Below are 22341 nucleotides of genomic sequence, written 5' to 3'. Positions count from 1 at the left end.
CTAGGCGCTTACCCATTGTCTCTCGAGACAAGGAGGCCAAAGAAGAATTCCAGCTTCTGGACTGTTTATAATAGATTGGAAAATTAAGTTGTCACTGAGGCCCTATTTGTCAAAGACATCTTGGATGTAAAAAATGTTCATCCTGTAGGAGGTAGAAAGTTTCAAATTGAACTACTCTGGTTAGACATCTCTAATAGTAAGAGATTTCGTCTGTATTATCACTCAAATTAATCTGACCAAATCAGCTGTGAATAACCTTGTTTATTAATTTTCTAGTTTTAAGCCATGGAAGAAACCACTGTAACAGGCTGAATGATTGAGATCAGTGTTTCTCACTAATACATTGATTAGATTGATGGATTAATTTTAATATAGCTTTGATTACTATTTGATATTTGCATTCTAAACCATGAATCACATACATCACATGTTACCACATTTATTTTATTTGAAGTAGGTATGATTAATATTTACATTCTTGCCCTCTTGTCTGATATTCTGAAGCTGTTCACACCTATTGAGGATTTTACACGTTAAGTAAGGAAACAGGAAAAGATCTCTGGACCAGGGCTGAGAATGTTTATTACCTGTCTCCACATTCTATACTGGGTGGCTGCTTTAAATACTGCCAGAGACAAACTGACTTCTGCTATGTCTGTCTAATTGTCTCCTTCACTAATAATGTAAATATTTAACAGCTGAAAATAAAAGCAAATCCTTCAAAATGCTACTTTGTGATTTTTTTGGAGAATGTGTTGTACCTCTGCTCCTCAGACGCACGCTCCTGAAATAAACACAACACAAATGTTAACACACAGTAGACCAGGGGCAGTGCTCAAGTAAGTCAACAAGGCTCGACTTTGCATCATGAAAGAGCACGTGAGTTAATAGTAACATAGTGAGCAATTCACTGATCGCAGTAAACAAAAAACCTGAAGGAAATGGATTGGGCCTTTGAGAGGAGTGGACGAGAAGCAATGGAAGAAAGCAACTGCAAAGCTAATAGCAAAGATAAGTGGATAATATTGGACTAATTGAGTCAAAGTTTCATTAGTTAAGTGGACAGGTTGGTATTCAATACAGAGGGTGAGTTACTGGGGAGCTTTGACAGGGATTTTTACAAACAGGTACAGGGTCAGCAAGAAACAGAAATAAGTGCTGGAGGAAACCAAGCACACAAGAAAATAAAGGACGTACTGACAAAAGGAAAGAACACTTGTGAAGACACAGAGAAAGCCACAACAATGTGCAGTTACAAGATCATAGGAACAGGAATAGACCATTCAGCCCTCGAGCATATTCCACGATTCCATGAGATAAAGCACCAACTCTTCATACAGAAGATCAAGTCACGGAGGAAAAGGTAGTTGAGAATCCAGAGAATATGGTTGGGACAAAGACGCACTTGGGAATGTGCAGGGAGATTCTGGCTGTTAGAAGGTGGGTAGTGATGAGATGGGAATGATGATGAGTTTGTTACCCAGAGATAGGTCTGTGTACATTGAAGATAAATCATAAAAGGAAGAACAGGAAGGACTGAATGACAATGTAGCAATTGATGTGAGAGCTTTGAAACATCCAGTGAAACAATTGCCTAAAAAATGAGCTCAATTTCTGCATTATATTTCCCGTCCTGGTGAAAACACTGTTTACAAAGTAAATTGCAAAAGTGAATAACAATCTTTTGAGCAGCGGGAGCGGTGAAAGCGCGAGCCAGGGGGCAGCCGGGAGGGTAAGTGGAGCTATAAAGTACTTACCTTGTGATTCGACAGCTTCCATTTGAGCAGCGGGAGTGGTGAGAGCGCGAGCCAGGGGGCAGCCGGGAGGGTAAGTTGAGCTATAAAGTACTTACCTCGTGATTCGGCGGAGCGAAGGCTGAACAGGAGCAGACGCGGACACGGGGACTGCTGGGGAAGTGAACTTATATATTCAGGCAGTGGCTAAACCTGAAACACTACACGTGTAGTGTCTCCCACCCATCCTCCTCCTCTAAACAAAAAAAAAGGATTCTTGTGTGGAGGGTTTGGTAAGGTAAAGTTTTCCTTTTTTTTTTAAACTCTGTTGTCAATTTAGAGCAGAGGGGATGGAAGCTAGGGCAGTTGCATGCTCCTCTTGCAGGATGTGGGAGGTAAGGGTCACCACTTGTGTCCCTGCTGACTTCACCTGCGAGAAGTGCTCCCAACTCCAGCTCTTCGCAGACCGCGTTAGGGAACTGGAGCCGGATGAACTTCGGATCATTCAGGATGCTGAGGGGGTGATAGAGAGCAGTTATAGGGAAGTAGTGACACCTAAGTTACAGGATAAAGGTAGCTGGGTGACCGTCAGGGGAGGGAAAGGGAATAGGCGCACAGTGCAGGGACCCCTGTGGCCGTCCCCCTCAATAATAAGTATACCGTTTTGGATACGGTTGAGGGGGGCGACCTACCAGGGGAAAGCCACATTGGCCAGGTCTCTGGCACTGAGCCTGGCTCTGTGGCTCAGAAGGGAAGGGGGGAGAATAGGAGAGTGATAGTGATAGGAGATTCAATGGTTAGAGGAACAGACAGGACATTCTGTGGTCACGAACGAGACTCCCGAATGGTATGTTGCCTCCCGGGTGCCAAAGTCAGGGATGTCTTGGATCGAGTCTACAGGATTCTTAAGGGGGAGGGGGAGCAGCCAGAGGTCGTGGTACACATCGGTACCAATGACATAGCTAGGAAAAGGGATGAGGACCTGAAAAGCGAATATAGGGAGTTAGGTTGGAAACTAAAAGGCAGGACGAGCAGAGTAGTAATCTCAGGATTGATATCGGTGCCACGTGCTAGTGAGGCTAGAAACAGAGAGCGAGTGCAGCTGAACACATGGCTACAGAACTGGTGTAGGAGGGAGGGCTTCAGATATGTGGATCATTGGGATACCTTCTGGGGAAGGTGGGACCTGTACAAGAAGGACGGGTTGCATCTGAACTGGAGGGGCACCAATACCCTGGGTGGGAGGTTTGCTAGAGCTCTTCAGGAGGTTTTAAACTAGTTTGGCAGGGGATGGGAACCGGAGCTACGGATCAGTGGATGGGGTAGCTGTTGAACAGGCAGATACCGAGTGCAGAGAGTCTGTGAGGAAGGTTAGACAGTTGACACGACAAAGTTGCAGCCAGTATGATGGGTTGAAGTGTGTCTATTTTAAACGCAAGAAGTGTCAGGAATAAGGGTAATGAACTTAGAGCATGGATCAGTACTTGGAGCTACGATGTTGTGGACATTACGGAGACGTGGATATCACAGGGGCAGGAATGGATGTTGGATGTTCCGGGGTTTAGATGTTTCAAAAGGAATAGGGAGGGTGGTAAAAGAGGTGGGGGAGTGGCATTGCTGATCAGGGATAGTATCACAGTTGCAGAAAGGGAGGTCGTCGAGGAGGGTTTGTCTACTGAGTCAGTATGGGTGGAAGTCAGAAACAGGAAAGGAGCAGTCACTTTATTGGGAGTTTTCTATAGACCCCCCCAATAGCAACAGAGACACGGAGGAACAGATTGGGAGGCAGATTTTGGAAAGGTGCAGAAGTAACAGGGTTGTTGTCATGGGTGACTTCAACTTCCCTAATATTGATTGGAACCTCCTTAGTGCAAATAGTTTGGATGGAGCAGATTTTGTCAGGTGTGTCCAGGAAGGTTTCCTGACTCAATATGTAGATAGGCCGACTAGAGGGGAGGCTATGTTGGATTTGGTGCTTGGCAACGAACGAGGCCAGGTGGCAGATCTCTCGGTGGGAGAGCATTTCGATGATAGTGATCACAACTCAAGTGGCGCAGTGGTTAGCACTGCAGCCTCACAGCTCCAGGGACCCGGGTTCGATTCTGGGTACTGCCTGTGTGGAGTTTGCAAGTTCTCCCTGTGTCTGCGTGGGTTTTCTCCGGGTGCTCCGGTTTCCTCCCACAAGCCAAAAGACTTGCAGGTTGATAGGTAAATTGGCCATTATAAATTGTCACTAGTATAGGTAGGTGGTAGGGAAATATAGGGACAGGTGGGGATGTTTGGTAGGAAGATGGGATTAGTGTAGGATTAGTATAAATGGGTGGTTGATGGTCGGCACAGACTCGGTGGGCCGAAGGGCCTGTTTCAGTGCTGTATCTCTAAAAAAAAATTAAAAAAAACAACTCCCTGACCTTTACTATAGTCATGGAGAGGGATAGGAGCAGACGGGATGGGAAAATATTTAATTGGGGGAGGGGGAATTACAAAGTTATTAGGCAGGAACAGGGGAGCTTAAATTGGGAACAGATGTTCTCAGGGAAATGCATGACAGAAATGTGGAGGTTGTTTAGGGAGCACTTCCTGCGACTGCCGGATAGGTTTGTCCCGATGAGGCAAGGAAGGGATGGTAGGGTGAAGGAACCTTGGATGACAAGAGATGTGGAACAGCTAGTCAAGAGGAAGAAGGAAGCTTACTTAAGGTTGAGGAAACAAGGATCAGACAGGGCTCGAAAGGGTTACCAGGTAGCCAGGAAGGAACTGAAGAATGGACGTGGAGAGCTAGCAGGGGACATGAAAAAGTCTTGGCGGGTAGGATTAAGGAAAATTCCAAGGCGTTCTACACTTATGTGAGGAACAAGAGGATGGCCAAAGTGAGGGTAGGGCTAATCAGGGATAGTGGAGGGAACTTGTGCCTGGAGTCGGAGGAGGTAGGGGAGGTCCTAAATGAATACTTTGCTAGTGAGAGGGACCTTGTCGTTTGTGAGGACAGCGTGAAACAGGCTGATATGCTCGAACAGGTTGATGTGAAGAAGGAGAATGTACTGGAAATTTTGAAAGACATGAGGATAGATAAGTCCCCGGGGCCAGACGGGATATACCCAAGGTTATTAAGGGAGGCGAGGGAAGAGATTGCCGCGCCTTTGGCGATGATCTTTGCGTCCTCACTGTCCACTGGAGTAGTAAATGTTATTCCCTTGTTAAAGAAAGGGAATAGGGATAACCCTGGGAATTACAGACCAGTCAGCCTTACGTCGGTGGTGGGCAAATTATTGGAGAGGATTCTGAGAGACAGGATTTGTGATTATTTGGAAAAGCATAGTTTGGTTAGAGATAGTCAGCATGGCTTTGTGAGGGGCAGGTCATGCCTCACAAGCCTTATTGAATTCGTTGAAGATGTGACAAAACACATTGATGAAGGAAGAGCAGTGGATGTGGTGTATATGGATTTTAGCAAGACGTTTGATAAGGTTCCCCATGGTAGGCTCATTCAGAAAGTAAGGAGGCGTGGGATACAGGAAAATTTGGCTGTCTGGATACAGAATTGGCTGGCCCATAGAAGACAGAGGGTGGTAGTAGATGGAAAATATTCAGCATGGAGCTCGGTGACCAGTGGTGTTCCACAAGGATCTGTTCTGGGACCTCTGCTCTTTGTGATTTTTATAAATGACTTGGATGAGGAAGTGGAAGGCTGGGTTAGTAAGTTTGCCGATGACACAAAGGTTGCTGGAGTTGTGGATAGTGTGGAGGGCTGTTGTAGGTTGCAACTGGACATTGACAGGATGCAGAGCTGGGCTGAGAAGTGGCAGATGGAGTTCAACCTGGAAAAGTGTGAAGTGATTCATTTTGGAAGGTCGAATTTGAATGCAGAATACAGGCTTAAAGACAGGATTCTTGGCAGTGTGGAGGAACAGAGGGATCTTGGGGTCCATGTCCATAGATCGCTCAAAGTTGCCACCCAAGTTGATAGGGTTGTTTAGAAGGCGTATGGTGTGTTGGCTTTGGTTGTTATGCTGCAGCACTATAAAGCCCTGGTTAGACCACACTTGGAATATTGTGTTCAGTTCTGGTCGCCTCATTATAAGAAGGATGCGGAAGCTTTAGAGAGGGTGCAGAGAAGATTTACCAGGATGCTGCCTGGACTGGAGGGCATGTCTTATGAAGAAAGGTTGAGGGAGCTAGGGCTTTTCTCATTGGAGCGAAGAGAATGAGAAGTGACTTGATAGAGGGGTACAAGATGATGAGAGGCATAGATAGAGTGGATAGCCAGAGACTTTTTCCCAGGGCGGAAAGGGCTATCACCAGGGGGCATAATTTTAAGGTGATTGGTGGAAGGTTTAGGGGAGATGTCAGAGGTAGGTTCTTTACAGAGAGTGGTGGGTGCATGGAATGCACTGCCAGCGGTGGTAGTAGAAGCAGATACATTAGGGGCATTTAAGCGACTCTTGGATAGGTACATGGATGATAGCAGAATGAAGGGTATGTAGGTAGTTTGATGTTAGAGTAGGTTAAAGGGTCGGCACATCATCGTGGGCCGAAGGGCCTGTACTGTGCTGTACTGTTCTATGTTCTAATCTGTCTCCTGTGAAAATAATACTGAGACTGTGAAATGTAAATGACATTGTTCTGGTGACAAAAAGGAGGTGTGACCAAATAACAATGGGACTGGTCAGGAATGTTGAAGTAGCTACAAACAGTATTTATATTGGATAGGCGGGAGAAGGCCAGGAGGAAATGTGATCCCACATGACAGTGATTGAAGAGTGGAATCCAGACAGCAGGCGGGTGACATACAAGAACAAGGTAATATTAACACGAGTAAACTAGGGGCCAAGAATGAAAGGTGATCGCATTGAAACATATAAAATTCTTAAGGAGATTGATCAGGCAGAGGCTGCGATGATTTTTCTTCTGCCGGGGAATCCAGAACTAGGAGTCACAGTCTGAGTAAGGGGTCAGCAATTTAGGATTGAGATTAGGAGAAAGTTCTTCACTCAAAAGGTTGTGGATCTTTAGAATTCTCTAGCCCAGAGAGCAGTGATACTCAGTCACTGAATATATTCAAGATACCAAGGGAATTCGGGGATTTGGAAAAAGTGCAAGAAGGTGGAATTGAAGTAAAATATCAGCCAAGGCCGTACTGAATGGTGGAACAGGCTCGAAGGGCCGAAGGGCCTACACCTGCTTCTATTTCTTATGTTAGGTGTCCCAAACGCTTTCTTCACCATCTTATCAAATTGCACTTCCAACTTCAAAGATTCCTAAAAATGCGCCCCCTGTCATTCTGCTGTTGCAGCCCCCTCAACATCCAGGGCCAAGACTCAGCAAAACGGTGCCTTGGGTGGACTTGTATTTCAGTGCCCTTTCTGCGAGTTGAAGTGTGTAGTAATAGTAACTAAAGTTTCAGAAATAAAGCTGTAATATCAATAGTTTTAGAATTTAAATAACCCAATCGATAACCCAAAGGATAATATAGACATGTGACACATCAACAAAACATTAATTTAAACATTAAATTAAGAAATACCAATCACAAATTTAAAAAAAACATTTCTGCACCAAGATATTTTCAGTTATATCATTTTTCGATACAGAATGGCCAGTGAAAATACCCGTCATCTTCCATGGTCGATCGGCAATAGGTTTCTGTGAGTTTCAACTTTGAGAAGCTCCATTCACTGCTCGCTCCCGATACAGACATGGTTAACAGGATCCTCAGTGTTATCCATTGCTTGGAAACTTGTTCTTGAAATTTGAAGTTTGTTCTGTTTGAGCAGCACTGCAGTCCATTGGAAACAGACTTTGGAATTAGCCAACTTCTTCACAGAAGTTGACGCCGTTAATTTCAGACCCTCTTGACCAGGTCACCCTGGATGGTCGCCCAGCCACAAGGTCGGCACGGTCAATACCATGTCATTTAGATCATGCTGCCTCTCCAAGCTGTTCCTCCCGAAGTGCATCACTTCACACTCATTCACAATAAACTGCATCCTTTTTATATTCGTTCTGGGGATGTGAGCATTGCTGCCAAGACCACCATTTACTGCTCACCCTAATCGTCATTGAGAAGGTGGTGGTGAGCCGCCTTCTGGAGCTACTGCAGTCCGTGTAATGTAGGTCCACCCACAGTGCTGTTAGGGAGGGAGTTCCAGGATTTTGACCCAGCGACAGTGAAGGAACGGCAATATAGTTCCAAGTCAGAATGGTGTGTGACTTGGAGGGGAACTTGCAGCTGGTGGTGTTCCCATGCATCTTCTGCCTTGTCCTTCTAGATGGCAGAAGTTATGAATTTGAAAGGTGCTGTTGAAGGAGTCTTGGTGAGTTGCTGCAGTTCATCTTGTGGAGGGTACACGCGGCTGCCACTATGTGCCGGTGTGGAGGGAGTGAATGCCTAAAGTAGTGGATGGAATGCCAAGCAAGTGGGCTGCTTGGTCTTGGATGGCCTTGAGATTTGTATGTTGTTGGAGGTGCACTCCTCCAGGCTGGTGCCTTGTAGAAGGTGGACAGTTTGGAGGAGTCAGGAGGGGAGTTACTCGCTGCAGAATTCTCAGCCTCTGACCTGCTCTGGTAGCCACAGTATTTAAATAGCTGATCCAGTTAAGTTTCTGGTCACTGGCAACGTCTCCCCCAAACAGCCCACCACCCCACCCCACCCAGCTGTTGATGGTAGGGATTCAGTGATGGCAATGTCGTTGAATGTCAATGGGAGAGATGGTTAGATTCTCGCATGTTGGAAATGGCCATTGCCTAGCACAAATGTTACTTGCCACTTATCAGCCCAAGCCTGATTGTTGTCAGATCTTGCTGCAGGTGAACACAGACTAGTTCAGTACCTGAGGAGTTGTGAACGGTACTGAACATTAAGCAATCAATGAGCATCCCCACTTCTGACTTTCTGTTGGATGGAAGGTCATTGATGAAGCAGCTGAAGATGTTTGGGCCGAGGACACTACCCTAAGGACCTCCTGCAGTGACGTCATGGAGCTCAGATGATTGGCCTCCAACAGCCACAACCACCTTCCTTTGTGCTTTTTCTCATTCAGTTCTTTAACTAAGTTCCACTCTCCCTCATCCACAATATTCTGCTAGTTGGAGAATCCAGAGATAATGAGGGTCTGCAAGTGATTTTACTGTTCCTGTGAAGACAAAAAGATTATACAATGAAATAAGTAAAACTATCCCAGGTCACGCACACATTGATCACAATGCTTAATAAACACAAAGTCACACTGCTGAAAATATACAGAGATAGAGTTCTGTTAGCTGGGCCTGGGGTGAATAACACATTATCTGTACAGATAAAAACACACACCAGCCCACTGAGAGTTGACCTTAATTTCAGAGATGCTCACTTGCTTGTAAAGAGCTTTTCTTTCTTCAGAGAATGTAGAATGAAGTTCATTTTCTCCTGGAATTAAAATTCAGTGAGGTCTAAATATAATTGGCAAAAAATCCCAATGGGAAATGAGGGACGACTTTTATTTTTTAACACAGCAAGTTGTGGTGATCTGGTATACACTGCCTGAATGCACCTCACCTCAAACCTTCATCTCCTCTCCAAAGTCCTTAAATGTATTTTTGCCTCCAAAATCATGCCCATCTTTCTGGAATTCCATGTTTGAAACCCTTCAATCAGGTGTACTTCCTTACCATAGAACTGAAACTATTCTGGTCATTACTGGCATCCCATGTGACTGTGACAGTGGGAAACTATCCCTCGGTCCTTCTTCACCTGGCTGCAGCCTTTGACACGGTTGACCACACCATCCTCCCACATCATTACCTCTGGTGTCCCCCAGAATCCAGCCTTGGCCCTCTCCTAGTTCTCATCAACATTGGTGACATCATCCAAAAACATAGTGTCCGTTTGCACACAGGTACACTGATGACATCCAACTCTACCTCACCATCATTTAGAAAGACACGGATGAATCAGGGATAATCAGCATGGATTTGTTAAGGAAAGGTCATGTCTTCCTAACTTAATTGAGTTTTTTTGAGGATGTAACCGGAAGGATTGATGAGGGTAGTGAAGGTGATGTGGTCCACATGGATTTTAGTAAGGCATTTGACAAGGTCCCGCATGGCAGACTGGTCAGTAAAGTGAAAGCCCATGGTACAGGGGAATGAGGCTGGATCCTGAATTGGCTCAGTGACAGGAAACATCGGGTAGTAGTCGACAGATGTGTTTGTGAATGGAAAGCTGTTTCCAGTGGCTCAGTGTTGGGTCCCTTGTTGTTTGTGGTATATATTAATGATTTGGACTTAAATTTGGGAGGCGTGTTTGGGGAATTTGCTGATGACACAGAAATTGGCCGTGTAATTGATAGTGAAGAAGATAGCCATAGACTCCAGAAAGATATCAATGGTTTGATTGAGTGGGCAGAAAAGTAGCAAATGGAATTCAATCCAGATAAGTGTGAGGTAATGTATTTGGGGAGGGCAAATAAAGCAAAGGAATATACAATAAATGGGAGGATATTGAGAAGGGTAGAAGAAGTGAGAGACCTTGGAGTGCATGTCCACAGGTCACTGAAGGTGGCAGGACAGGTAGATAGAGTGGTGAAGGCGGCATATGGAATGCTTACCTTTATTGGCCGAGGTATAAAATTCAAAAGCAGGGATGTAATGTTGGAAGTGTATAAAATACTGGTTAGCCCACAGCTGGAGTATTGCGCACAGTTCTGGTCACCACATTACAGAAAGGACATAATTGCTCTGGAAGGAGTACAGAGGAGATTTACAAGAACATTGCCAGGGCTCGAAAGTTGTAGCTATGAGGTAAGATTGGACAGGCTAGGACTGTTTTCCTGAGAACAGAAGAGGCTGAGGGGTGATTTAATTGAGTTGTACAAAATTATGAAGGGCCAAGATAAGAGTAGACAGGAAGGACCTGTTTCCCCTAGCAGAGAGGTCAATTATCAGGGGACACAGATCTAAGGTGATTAGTAGAAGGATTAGAAGTGACATGAGGAAAAACGTTGTTACCCAGAGGGTGGTGGGTGTCTGGAAGTCACTGCCAGGAACGGTGGTGGAGACAGAAACCATCAATTCTTTTAAAAGGTACCTGGACATGCACCTGAAGCGTAGCCACAGGCCAGGCTGTGGACCAGGTGCTGGAAGGTGGGACGAGATTGGGCGGCTCGTTTTTTGGTCGGCACGGACATGATGGGGTGAATGGCCTCCTTCTGCACCTTAATTTTTCCATGGTTCTATAATTCTATGACCTCTCTCCACCCCTCCACTGTCTCTAAATTGTCAGTTTCTTGCCCAGCATCCAATACTAGATGAGCAGAATCTTCCTCTGACTAAATATTGGGAAAACTGAAGCAAATACCTTCGGTCCCCACCACAAACTTCATTAACTCCCCCCTCTCCCTGGCAATTGTCAGAGGTTAAACCAGACTGTTGAAAACCGTTAAACCGCATTAGGGTGCACAGTGGTGCAGTGGTTAGCACCGCAACCTCACAGGTCCAACGACCCGGCTTCGATTCTGGGTACTGCCTGTGTGGAGCTTACAAGTTCTCCCTGTGACCACGTGGTTTTTCACCGGGTGTTCCGGTTTCCTCCCACAGCCAAAGACTTGCAGGTTGATAGGTAAATTGCCCCTAGTATAGGTAGGGGAGTTGAGGGAAGGTGGGGATGTGAGAGGGTCATGGGATTAATGTAGGATTAGTGTAAATGGATGGTTGATGGTCAGCACAGACTCGGAGGGCTGAAGGGCCTGTTTCAGTGCTGTATCTCTGAATAAATATTAAACCCTGAGCTGACCTTCCAACAGTATACCCGCACCATCGCTAACACTGCCGGTTTCCCCATGTCGCCTCTGTCCCTTTTGCCAATTACTGTAAATCTGTGGAAAACAAAACATGACACCGAGCTACATAAAGAGATATTAGGACAGGTGATCAATGTTGACAGTAAACGGGAGGGGAAGATGTGGTTGGTAGTGGCATCATGCTGGACATGGCAGAAATGGCGGAGGATGATCCTTTGGAGCCTGGTGGGCTGGAAAGTGAGGAGAAGGGGAACCAGATTGTGGTTCTGTGCGGGAGGGGAAGGGGGTGAGGGCAGAAGTGCAGGAAATGGGTTGGACACGATTGTCAACCACAGTGTGTGGGGAAGGGGGAAATCCTCAGTGGAGGATAAAGGAAGACACATCAGAAGCTCTGTTGTAAAAGGTTGCATCATAACAGATGCGACGGAGCAACTGGGAGAATGGACTGGAGTCCTTATAGGAGGCAGGGTTTGAACAAGTGTAGTTGAGGTAGCTGTGGGAGTCACTGGGCTGATAATGAATATGAATGGACAGCCTATCCCCAGAGATGGAGACAGGGAAGTCGATGAAGGGACAGTCAGAGATGAACCAGGTGAAGGTGAAAGAAGGGTGAAAATTGGAAGCGAAGTAGTTCAGATTTTCCAGTTCAGGATGAGAGCAGGAAACTTTACCTTCTCTTTTGTTTCCCCGCACCCCCCACCCCGCCCCCCCCATTTCACTTGCCTAATACATTTCTAACCTTTGCCAGTTCTATGAAAGGAGGTCACTGACCTGAAACATTAACTGTTTCTCTCTCCACAGATTCTGCCAGACCTGCTGTGTATTTCCAGCACTTGGTTTTGATTTCCGACTCCAGTTGAGGTCCGGGCCCTGCCTTGGAAACTCACCTCCTTCACACTGAGTGACAGGTGCTCTGGCCAATCCACTTCCCCACATTTCAATGGCTTATTTTTCAAAAGTATTTCATTGACTGTCGAACACTTTGGGATGTCCTGACCCTGTCAGATCAATCGTATTCAGATCAACCTCATTTAAAATTTTAACTGTGTTCCAGAGTTTGATTCAGCTGAACAAAATAATTGACAGCCATTCACTGGTTCATTCCTCAGGGCAATGCCTTGACCAGAGTCAAGCTGCCTGGTTTAAATTTAACTGCCAATCACTGTAAACTGGTGCATTTGCCATGACAATACCTGTACCAGAGTTCACTTGCCAACCAATCAGCACGCTCTTCTCAAGCAGTGTAAGTTGTTGTTTTCCCTTAAATTGGTTATTCTTATGATTGTCCTGATGAGTGCAAGACGAAAATCTTCGCCATGTCTCTATTTTCAGCAATACTTATGTCAATAACTTAGATGAGGGGAGCGATGGCACGGCAGCTAAATTTGCAGACGACACAAAGATAGGTCAGAAAGTATGTTGTGAAGTGGATATAGGAAGGTTGCAGACCGATATAGATAGGTTGACTGAGTGGGAAAGAATCTGGCAGATGGCGTATAATGTGGAAAAATGTGAAGTTGTTCACTTTGGCAGGAAAAAAAAAAGCAAAGTATTACTTTAACAGCGAACGACTGCAGAATTACAAGGTGCAGAGGGATGTAGGTGTTCTAGTGCCTGAGTCACATAAAGCTATTTTGCAGGTACAGCAAGTAATAAAGGCGGCTAATGGAATGATACCCTTTATTACGAGAGGAAATGAAAAGTAAGGATGTTATGCTTCTGTTATACAGGGCATTGGTGAGACACATCTCAAATACTGTGTGTAGTTTTGGTCTCCTTATTTAAGGAAAGATGTAAATGCGTTTGAGGGTACTCAGAGGAGGTTTACTGGATTGATACCTGGTTTGAGCAGGTTGTCTTATGTGGAAAGGTTGGACAGACTGGGCTTGTTTTCACTGGCGTGTGGAAGAGTGAAGGGAGACTTGATTGAAGTATATAAGACCCTCAACGATCTTGACAAGGTGGATGTGGAAAGGATGTTTCCTCTTGGAGTCCAAAACTAGGGGCCATTGTTTTAAAATTAGTGGTCGCCCTTTTAGGACAGGGATGAGGAGAATTGTTTTCTGAGGGTTGTGCGACTTTGGAACTCTCTGCCTCAGAAAACGTAGGAGCTCAGGGTGTAGGGGGCAACATAACATGGTAGAGACAGAGACACTGAATATTTTTAAGGCGGAGGTAGATAGATTCTTGTTAAGCAAGGAAATCAAAGGTTATTGGGGTTGATGGGAGTGTGGAATTTGAGACACAAACAGATCAGCCATGATCTTATTGAAGGGTTGAGCAGGCTTGAGGGGCTGAATGGCCTACTTCAGCTCCTAATTCATATGTTCATAGTCCCTATAACATTTCTAAGTCATCATCCCTTTTTGCAGTGAAATGCCTGGGCTCCACTTTCACCCACCCCTGCGCAGCCACGACCAATCGCTCACTACTCATGGGTGTGAATGTGGGACCTACTGATCTGTGACAGTGTGCAGGAAACAGACAAATACTGATTTTCATCACTGCACATTCTATAAATACTCAATACATTGAATTCTGTGCTCCCAGAAATAACAATGAGATTCTGATGAAAGGTCATCGACCTGAAACGTGAACTCTGTCACTCTCTCCACAGACCTGCTGAGTATTTCCAGCACTTTGTTTTTATTTATAATGAGATTCACAGGTTGTTTTAGAATTTAAAATGCATGAAATTTCTCATAAAATGGTCAAAAAAAAAAATCAGGAAGGGTCACCGCGATCCAGCTGTTTCATGCTTAGTGATCACCAATCACATCTGGGCCATGTAATGAATGCTCATTGAACAACAACACTGCATTCATACAGCGCCTTCAGGTATTTCACAGGAGCGTTATCAACCGAAATTTAACACTGATCCACGTAAGGAGATATTAGAACAGGTGATCAAAAGCTTGGTCAAAGAGGTCAGCTTTTAAGGAGTATCAAAGTTGGAAAGAGGGGTGGAAAGGTTTAGGGAAGGAATTCCCAAGCTTATGGTCCAGGAGCTGAAGGCACTGCTGCTAATGGAGCAATTTAAATTGAGGATGTACAAGAGGCCAGATCTGGAGGAGTGCAGATCGTCGGCAGGGTTGTCGGGCTTCACCCTTCATTTGTTTTACTCCGTGTTGGTGCAGCAGATTCCTTGTACAGGGTAGAGGAAGCGCAACACTTCAGATAACAAATCACACCTCAGGCATTCAGATCTTTAAACTGAAAGCTTATTTGTGGCAAAATCTGCTAAATTCCACAGAGGGTGAACGTGTAGAAACAAATGGGCCTAACATAGGCTCTTGTGGGAAATCCAATCAGGATACTTGAAGAAAGTAGTAGTGTTCTGGGACACTGTAGAAAAGGAGGTTCCATTTTATTCAAAACTGTTGGTTTTCTCAACGACTAGCTCCCATTCGCACCCCCACGAAAACTCAACCCACTGCCAAATCTCATTATAACAGCAAAAAGGTTCAGTTTTACACTGCAGCTTGTTTGTTGAAAGTATCAGCGTCTTATAGTTAACTTATTACCTACTGGAAATCTGCTGTGTACGTGTTTATTTTACAAGCGCTGATCTTTGTCTTTTGGATGAGACGTTCAGCCAAGGGATCCGTCTGCTCTCGGAGATGGACGTGAAGGATTGCACACCTACTATTTCTAACTTTGAGATCCTACTTTTGAATTTCTTTCTTTCTTCCTTTAAATCAATCTGTGGGACCAAATTACAGAATCTCAGAATTGTTTGTGTCCACACTGGCTCTCCGAATGAGCAATTCAACTAATGCCATTTCCCCATCTTCTCCCCATAACCCTGCACATTCTTCCTTTCCACATAAGTCTAATTCCCTTTTGAATGCTTCTGTTGAACCTGTCTCCACCACACTCTCCCGCAGCTCATTCCAGACCTTAACCACTTGCTGCGAGAAAAAAGTTTTTCCTCATGTCACTTTTGCTTTTTTTGCCAATCACCTGAAATCTGCTCCTGCTTGATCCTTTCACTAGTGGGAACAGTTTTTCCTTATCCACTCTGTCCAGACCACTCACGATTTTGAACATCTCTATCAAATCTTCTCTCTGCCTTCTCTTCTGCAAGGAAAACACTTTCTTCAGTCTGCCTTCATAACTGAAGTTCCTCATCCCTGGTATCATTCTCGTGAATCATCCCTCTTTCTCACCATGGCCTTAGGCAGCAGCTGTGCTAAACATATTCAAATTTAAATATGAGAGAGTAGGTAACCCTTTACCATCAAGGACTGGGGCTCCAGCTTAGACATTCACAACTAGGAACTACCACAGTGCAATCACTGAGACACACGAGGGAGCGAGATTAGCTGAGAACGAAGAAATGGGGAACCCCAGCCTGCAACCCACGATAGGGAGCACGGGATGAGGGGCCCCCAGCACCTGAGATGGAGTATGAGAGGAGCGTCAGTACCCGCCACCACCCCTCCACCTCTCCCCCAACTTTCCCCCACCCCAAGAGAGAATACAAGATAGGGAGGGTGGCCCCAAAACAAAGCACAATAGGACACACTAGACGCCAGTGAGTGGGAGGGAGAGGCACCGAGAGACAAAGAGTGCAGGGTTGTTGGGTGGGGGGGGGGGGGGGGTGTTTGTTGGGGCAACAAGATAAACAGCTCTCAGCAGATCATCTTGCAGGGCAGATTTTTCATACAAAGAATAGTGGGTATCTGGAATGAGCTGCCTGAGGAAGTGGTGGAGGCAGGAACAGTAGCAACATTTAAGAGGCATCTGGACAGGTACTTGAATGAGCAAGGCAGAGAGGGATATGGAATTAATGCAGGCAAGTGGGATTAGTATAGATTGGCATTATGGTCGGCATGGACGCGGTGGGCCGAAGGGCCTGTTTCTATGCTGTATGACTCAATGACTCTATGCAGCAACAGAGCAAGGCTACACAAAATCAGGTCAATGTTTATTTTAAAAAAGCATAAAATAAGCATGGAGAATTAAGTTGGACTTTCACCGAAGGCATTGCACTCCTAATCTAGTGGATGTGGAGATTGAAAGAGAAAGTGGTTCGCATCCCTCTGTCCATTAGATTCTCAGCACAGAAGTAAGTCTGCACAAGAATCATGTCTTCAAAAACAGCCAAGCAACAGAATATATTGCCTCTGCTAAAAGGTTAGTTGAATTGCAGTCTCCAAAGGCAATCAAAAATGTATTTTCTCCAATTCCTGAGGCTTGCTGCACCACGCCCAGTCTAAGGAAGACTGAAAAATTATGGCCAGTACCTCTGCGATTTCTACCCTCACTTCCTTCAGTATCCTTGAATGTGTGGAAGTGAGCAGAAATCTGCTTTCAGGACCTAAGCCCCTTCCTACCTATGTTATTAGTACCAATGTGGACCACAACCTCGAGCTGTTCACCCTCCCCCAGAAGAATGACCTGTAGCTGTTCCGTCAGATCCTTGACCCTGGCACCAGGGAGGCAACACACCGTCATGGAGTTCCGTCTACGGCCGCAGAAACGCCTGTCTGTTCCCCTATTTAACGAATCCCCTATTGCTACTGCTCTTCCACTCTTCTTCCACCCCTCTTTTGCAGCTGAGTCACATAAGTCTCATCCCACCCTATCATATGCTTGGATTTCTTTCTTCCACGTCTGTTTACCTAGTTTCACATGAACTGCATAAATACAATTCCCCACAACAACTGCAACTACACTCTGCATAAAACTACCCCCTTTATAGTGAGAGACCAGAGGGAAACATGGGCACCAAGAACTGTCCCACCTCATGTTTATTTTTATATACTAGCAGGTTTTTTTTTTTTAATAAGAAAAGAGAATCAGAATCTCATGGTTCAAGTCCCAATCCAGAGGCTCGAGCCCCATAATCGAGGCCAACACTCTCAGTGGCAGTGCTGACAGAGTGCTGCACTGCCAGAGGTGCAGTCTTTTGGATGCAACGTTTAGCCATCTGCCCCCTTAGGTGGATGTAAAATTCAAAAGCACAATTTTGAAGAGGAGTGAGGGAGCTCTCCCCAGTGTCCTGGACAACACTTAGTCCTCAAACAAATTCTCTAAAAGAAAAAAGGCAGCTGATCTGATCATTATCACACTGCTGTTTGTGGGAGTTTACATAAGAACTAGGAGCAGGAATAGGCAATTCAGCCCCTCGAGCCTGCTCCGCCATTTAATATCATGACTGATCTCATCTCGGCCTCAACTCCACTTTCCTGCCCTTTCTCCATAACCCTTCAAACCATCACTAATTAAAAATCTGTATCTCCTCTTTCAATTTACTCAATGTCCCGGGATCCACCGCACTCCGGGATAGTGAATTCCACAGATTCACGACACTTTGAGAGAATTAATTTCTCCTCATCTCTGTTTTAAATCTGCTACCCCTCATCCTAAAACTATGACCTCTCGTTCTAGATTGCCCCACAAGTGGAAACATCCTCTCTCTGTCTACTTTGCCAATCCCCTTAATCATCTTATTTGACCTCAATTAGATCTCCTCTCATTCTTCGAAACACTGGAGAGTAAAGGCCTAAACTGCTCAATCTCTAAGACAAACCCCTCAACCCTGGTATCAATCTAGTAAACCTCCTCTGAACTGCCTCCAATGCAACTACATCCCTCCTCAAGTAAGGGGAACAAAACCGTACACAATACACCAGGTGCGGTCTCACTAATGCCTTGTACAGATGCAGCAACACTTCCTTACTTTTATATTCTATTCCTTTAGCAATAAATGCAAAAATTCCATTTGCCTTCCTTATTACCTGCTGTACCTGCATGGCTGCCCCGATTCCTATGTTACAACAGTGACCACACTTCAAAAAGTACTTCATTAACCTCTTCACGTCATCCTGAGGTTGTGAAAGGCGTTATATAAATGCAAGTCTTTGTTTCTACAGGATTAATACACACTATTATTGCAGTATGTCCTGCCCTGTGCTAGAAACTGTCAGGCACAAATCGTGACAATGTGTAACTGAGATAGTCCTCACAAAGCATCATTTCCTGCCATTGCTGATCCCATAATTTCTGTCCCACACCCCAGCTATCAGCAGAACCATTTCACTACGAGTCTAATTTAAACAAATACACACCTTACAATAGATGACAGCTCCCCTCACTGAAAATAAACCGAATATCCCGTGCACAGATCGTCTTTAACCCATGACCAAGAATTCCCACCATATTATCGGATAAGAACACAGATAGTAGCCGGAGGAGGCCATTCGGCCCCTCGAGCCTGCTCCGCCATTCAGTAAGATCCTGACTGATCATCTACCTCAATTCCACCATCCCGCACTATCCTCATATCCCCTCATTCCCAAAATCGAGTATTTAGTATAAATGGGTGGTTGGTCGGCACAGACTCGGTGGGCCGAAGGGCCTGTTTCAGTGCTGTATCTCTAAACTAAACTAAAACTGGGTTGACTTTGCCCAGTCATATGATTTTCTAAGTGCTCTGTTACCACATACCGAATAATAGATTCCAGCATTTCCCCCACTCCTGTCCAAGAGTTCCCTGATAATTTACACTAAATCCATGCTCATTTCCCAGTTAGTTCATGCACATTTTAAAAGCTTTGCTACCAGAATTGCTTTACTTTCAATTCCAGGAGAGCGGAGACTGGGAGCTGATCTCTGATGATTACACCTCTAAATCCACTCCTTTATCTGGGAAGCAGATCTGTTTCTCCATTTGTCTTCACACTTCGACATGTTTTTCTACAGTAAATACAAGCTCTCACTATGGCTCCTGTCATTCTCTCCAACACCAGAAAAACACTGAGGTCATCAGTTTGCCACTGGGATAAGGCAAGTGGATTTTGGTAAACATTGGGAGCAGACTTTCTCTCTGAATCTAAACCGAAACAGCTCTGTGACTACAGAAATTGACAACGTGCATTTATATAGTGCCTCTGACATAGTGAAATGTCCCAAAGCATTTCCCAGGAGTGTTATTATAGAGTTATAGAAGCAGACAGCACAGGAGCAGGCCATTCAGCCTATCGTGTCTGTGCTGGCTTTTTGGCAGAGCTAACCAATTAGTTCCACCCCTCAGAGCCCTGAAAACTTTTCCCCTTCAAATATTTATCCAATTCCTTTTTGAATGTTAATATTGGATCTGTTTTCACCATTCTTTCAGGCAATCTTTTCCAGATCACGACTCACTGTGTAAAATGATGTTTCCTCATGTTGCCTCTTGGTTCTTTTTACAATCACCTTTATGCTCTGTCAAACAAAATTTGACAGAAGTAGATACGGGTACAGGTGACCAAAAGCTTGGTCAAACAGGTCAGATTTAAGGGGCGTCTTGGAGAAGGAGAGTGAGGTAGAGAGGCTGGAGAGGTTTAGGGAGGGAATTCCAGTGCCTCAGACCAAGGCAGCTGAAGAGACAGCTGTGGTTTGTTTATTTACTAATCACATTATATATCGTGCCCACTCCAAATAACTGAGACTTGGCAGGTATGTAATTCCGTGTAGAACCTTCCAATGGATTACACATTAGATCTGCACCATCTGCAGTACATCCTGGACCCACCAGCCAGGACTACAGCTCATTCACTGGTCAGCACACCATGTGATTGCAAACAAAACTTACATGTGTTTCCCCGATGTGTAATAATCCACTACAAAGTATCGTCCAGGCCGTACCAAACTCCTTACCCCACCCAGTTACACTCAATCTGTGAGCAGTCACCTCACCAGGTGGAACGGTATCTGAAAGTTACATATTCTGAATCTTTCTGCTGCAGGACTGCACTGTTCAGTTTCTCAATGGTTTAGGGACATGTGTAAAATATGAAACTGGACACCCAAAGGCCATATTTCTATTTTTTTAAAAAGCACACTCCAATTTGCTTCAGCATCTTGTGCTACAATAATAAGGATGACATGAAATTTTTAAACAGCAGCAAAGAGAACTTCACAACACAGTCTCAATCTCACCCATTTTTCCAGAAGATGTTTCCAAACTATTCCATGCCGAGAACCCCCTGTGACACACACCCAGGGAACCCCTGTAAACACTGGCAACCACACACTCTCCCGACAGAGACGTCTTGTCATAACTGAGATCATATACAGGGTCAACTAGTCAAAGGAAACAATGGCATCATTGCACATGTTCCTGCTCAGCAGACAGTAACAGAAATTACACACAGTCGATGCACAAAGATATACAAATAATCAATGAAACAGATTTCAGACACAGCACAACTGGCACCTCACAAACTGCACATCAGGACCCTCCCCAATCCCCAACAACTCACCCTCAACTGCACCCTCACTCCCCCTGAAATCCTCGCCCTCAATCCCCCCCCTCCTCGCCCTCAATCCCCCCTCCTCCTCGCCCTCAATCCCCCCCCCTCAATCCCCCCCTCCTCCTCGCCCTCAATCCCCCCTCCTCCTCCTCGCCCTCAATCCCCCCTCCTCCTCCTCGCCCTCAATCCCCCCTCCTCCTCCTCGCCCTCAATCCCCCCTCCTCCTCCTCGCCCTCAATCCCCCCTCCTCCTCCTCGCCCTCAATCCCCCCTCCTCCTCCTCGCCCTCAATCCCCCCTCCTCCTCCTCGCCCTCAATCCGCCCTCATTCCCCCCCCTCCTCGCCCTCAATCCGCCCTCATTCCCCCCCCTCCTCGCCCTCAATCCCCCCCCCTCCTCGCCCTCAATCCCCCCCCCTCCTCGCCCTCAATCCCCCCTCCTCCTCGCCCTCATTCCCCCCTCCTCCTCGCCCTCATTCCCCCCTCCTCCTCGCCCTCAATCCCCCCTCCTCCTCGCCCTCAATCCCCCCTCCTCGCCCTCCTTACCCCAGGCCTCGCTGCTCAGCAGGTTTTCGGGGAAGAAGCGACTCTCCAGCTCGCTCACCAAATCCGTTGCCATGACGTCCCCGCTTCCACTCAGTGAATAATAACAAGTCTAAAGTTTTAAATAATATAAACCCTGAGCATAAAATCAAGCAGCGGCCGCCCGCGACAACTCGCCAAAACAGGAACCCAGCACCGCCTCACTCCCACTCGGCCCAAACTCACTGCCCGAGATCCGAGGCCGACTCCCACAGAGGCCTGGGCCCCGCCCCGGAAACCCGCCTCCCTCACTCTGACTGACAGGCTACCTGACCGATCCGCTTTCCCAGAGTAGCCGTCCTCACTCTGATTGACAGTCATTCCGACCATTCAGCCTCCAGAATCCTGTCTCCCACAATCTGATCGATAAACGTTTGGACCAATCGAATGCCCGATTTCCTCCACAGTCCTTCTGACTGACAGGTGTCAGAACCAGTCAGACTCCAGGCGCTCCGCACCGGAACCCCGCCTTATCCAATCTGTGTGATTGTCGCTCCGGCCAATCCGCGTCCAAGGTGACTGAAACCCGCCTCCCTAACGCTGAGTGACAGTTGCTTTGACCAGTCCGCCTCCAGAAACCCGAATCGCTCAATCTGAGTGACGGGAACTCCGGCCATTCCGCGTCCACAATCCCGCAGCCCTTCCTCTGAGTGACATGTGTTATAACCAATCCGCTTGCAGGGAACTTCGGCCTGGACACCCGCCTTTCTTCTATTTGGAAACAGTGTCTTTTCCCTGCTCAGACCGCCCAATGGGCTTGAGAGACAATGAAGGACTTTTATCGAAGTGTGGTCATTGCTGTCAGTTAGCTATTTGTGCACAGCAAGATCCCACAGGCAGTAATATGATAATGGGCAGAATTGCAGGTCCAGTGTTGTGTAGTAGGAACAGGAGAATGTTGCTGGTTTTCCTTGTGGATTCTACATTGGATTAATGGAGGATGCAGTGCATTGGAGTTCAGGCTGTTAAATGGAGTTGAGATACAGATCAGACATGATCTAATCAGGAGAT

The 22341-nt window shown here is 45.9% G+C and overlaps 1 protein-coding gene and 1 long non-coding RNA gene across 2 annotated transcripts in view; one reads left to right on the top strand and one right to left on the bottom strand.

Moving 5' to 3' along the window:
• Nucleotides 1–22341, top strand: part of LOC137345658 (zinc-binding protein A33-like) — a 366777-nt gene that overhangs the window by 183569 nt on the left and 160867 nt on the right.
• LOC137346085 (uncharacterized) lies at nucleotides 246–21550 on the bottom strand. Its single transcript, XR_010968651.1, has 2 exons — nucleotides 21295–21550; nucleotides 246–8866 (listed from the first exon to the last, which is right to left on the bottom strand). It is a non-coding gene; the product is annotated as an uncharacterized lncRNA (long non-coding RNA).

This window comes from Heterodontus francisci, chromosome 29 (assembly GCF_036365525.1).
Source record: "Heterodontus francisci isolate sHetFra1 chromosome 29, sHetFra1.hap1, whole genome shotgun sequence".
Lineage (NCBI taxonomy): Eukaryota > Metazoa > Chordata > Chondrichthyes > Heterodontiformes > Heterodontidae > Heterodontus > Heterodontus francisci.
This window is presented reverse-complemented; position numbering and strand designations above follow the sequence as displayed.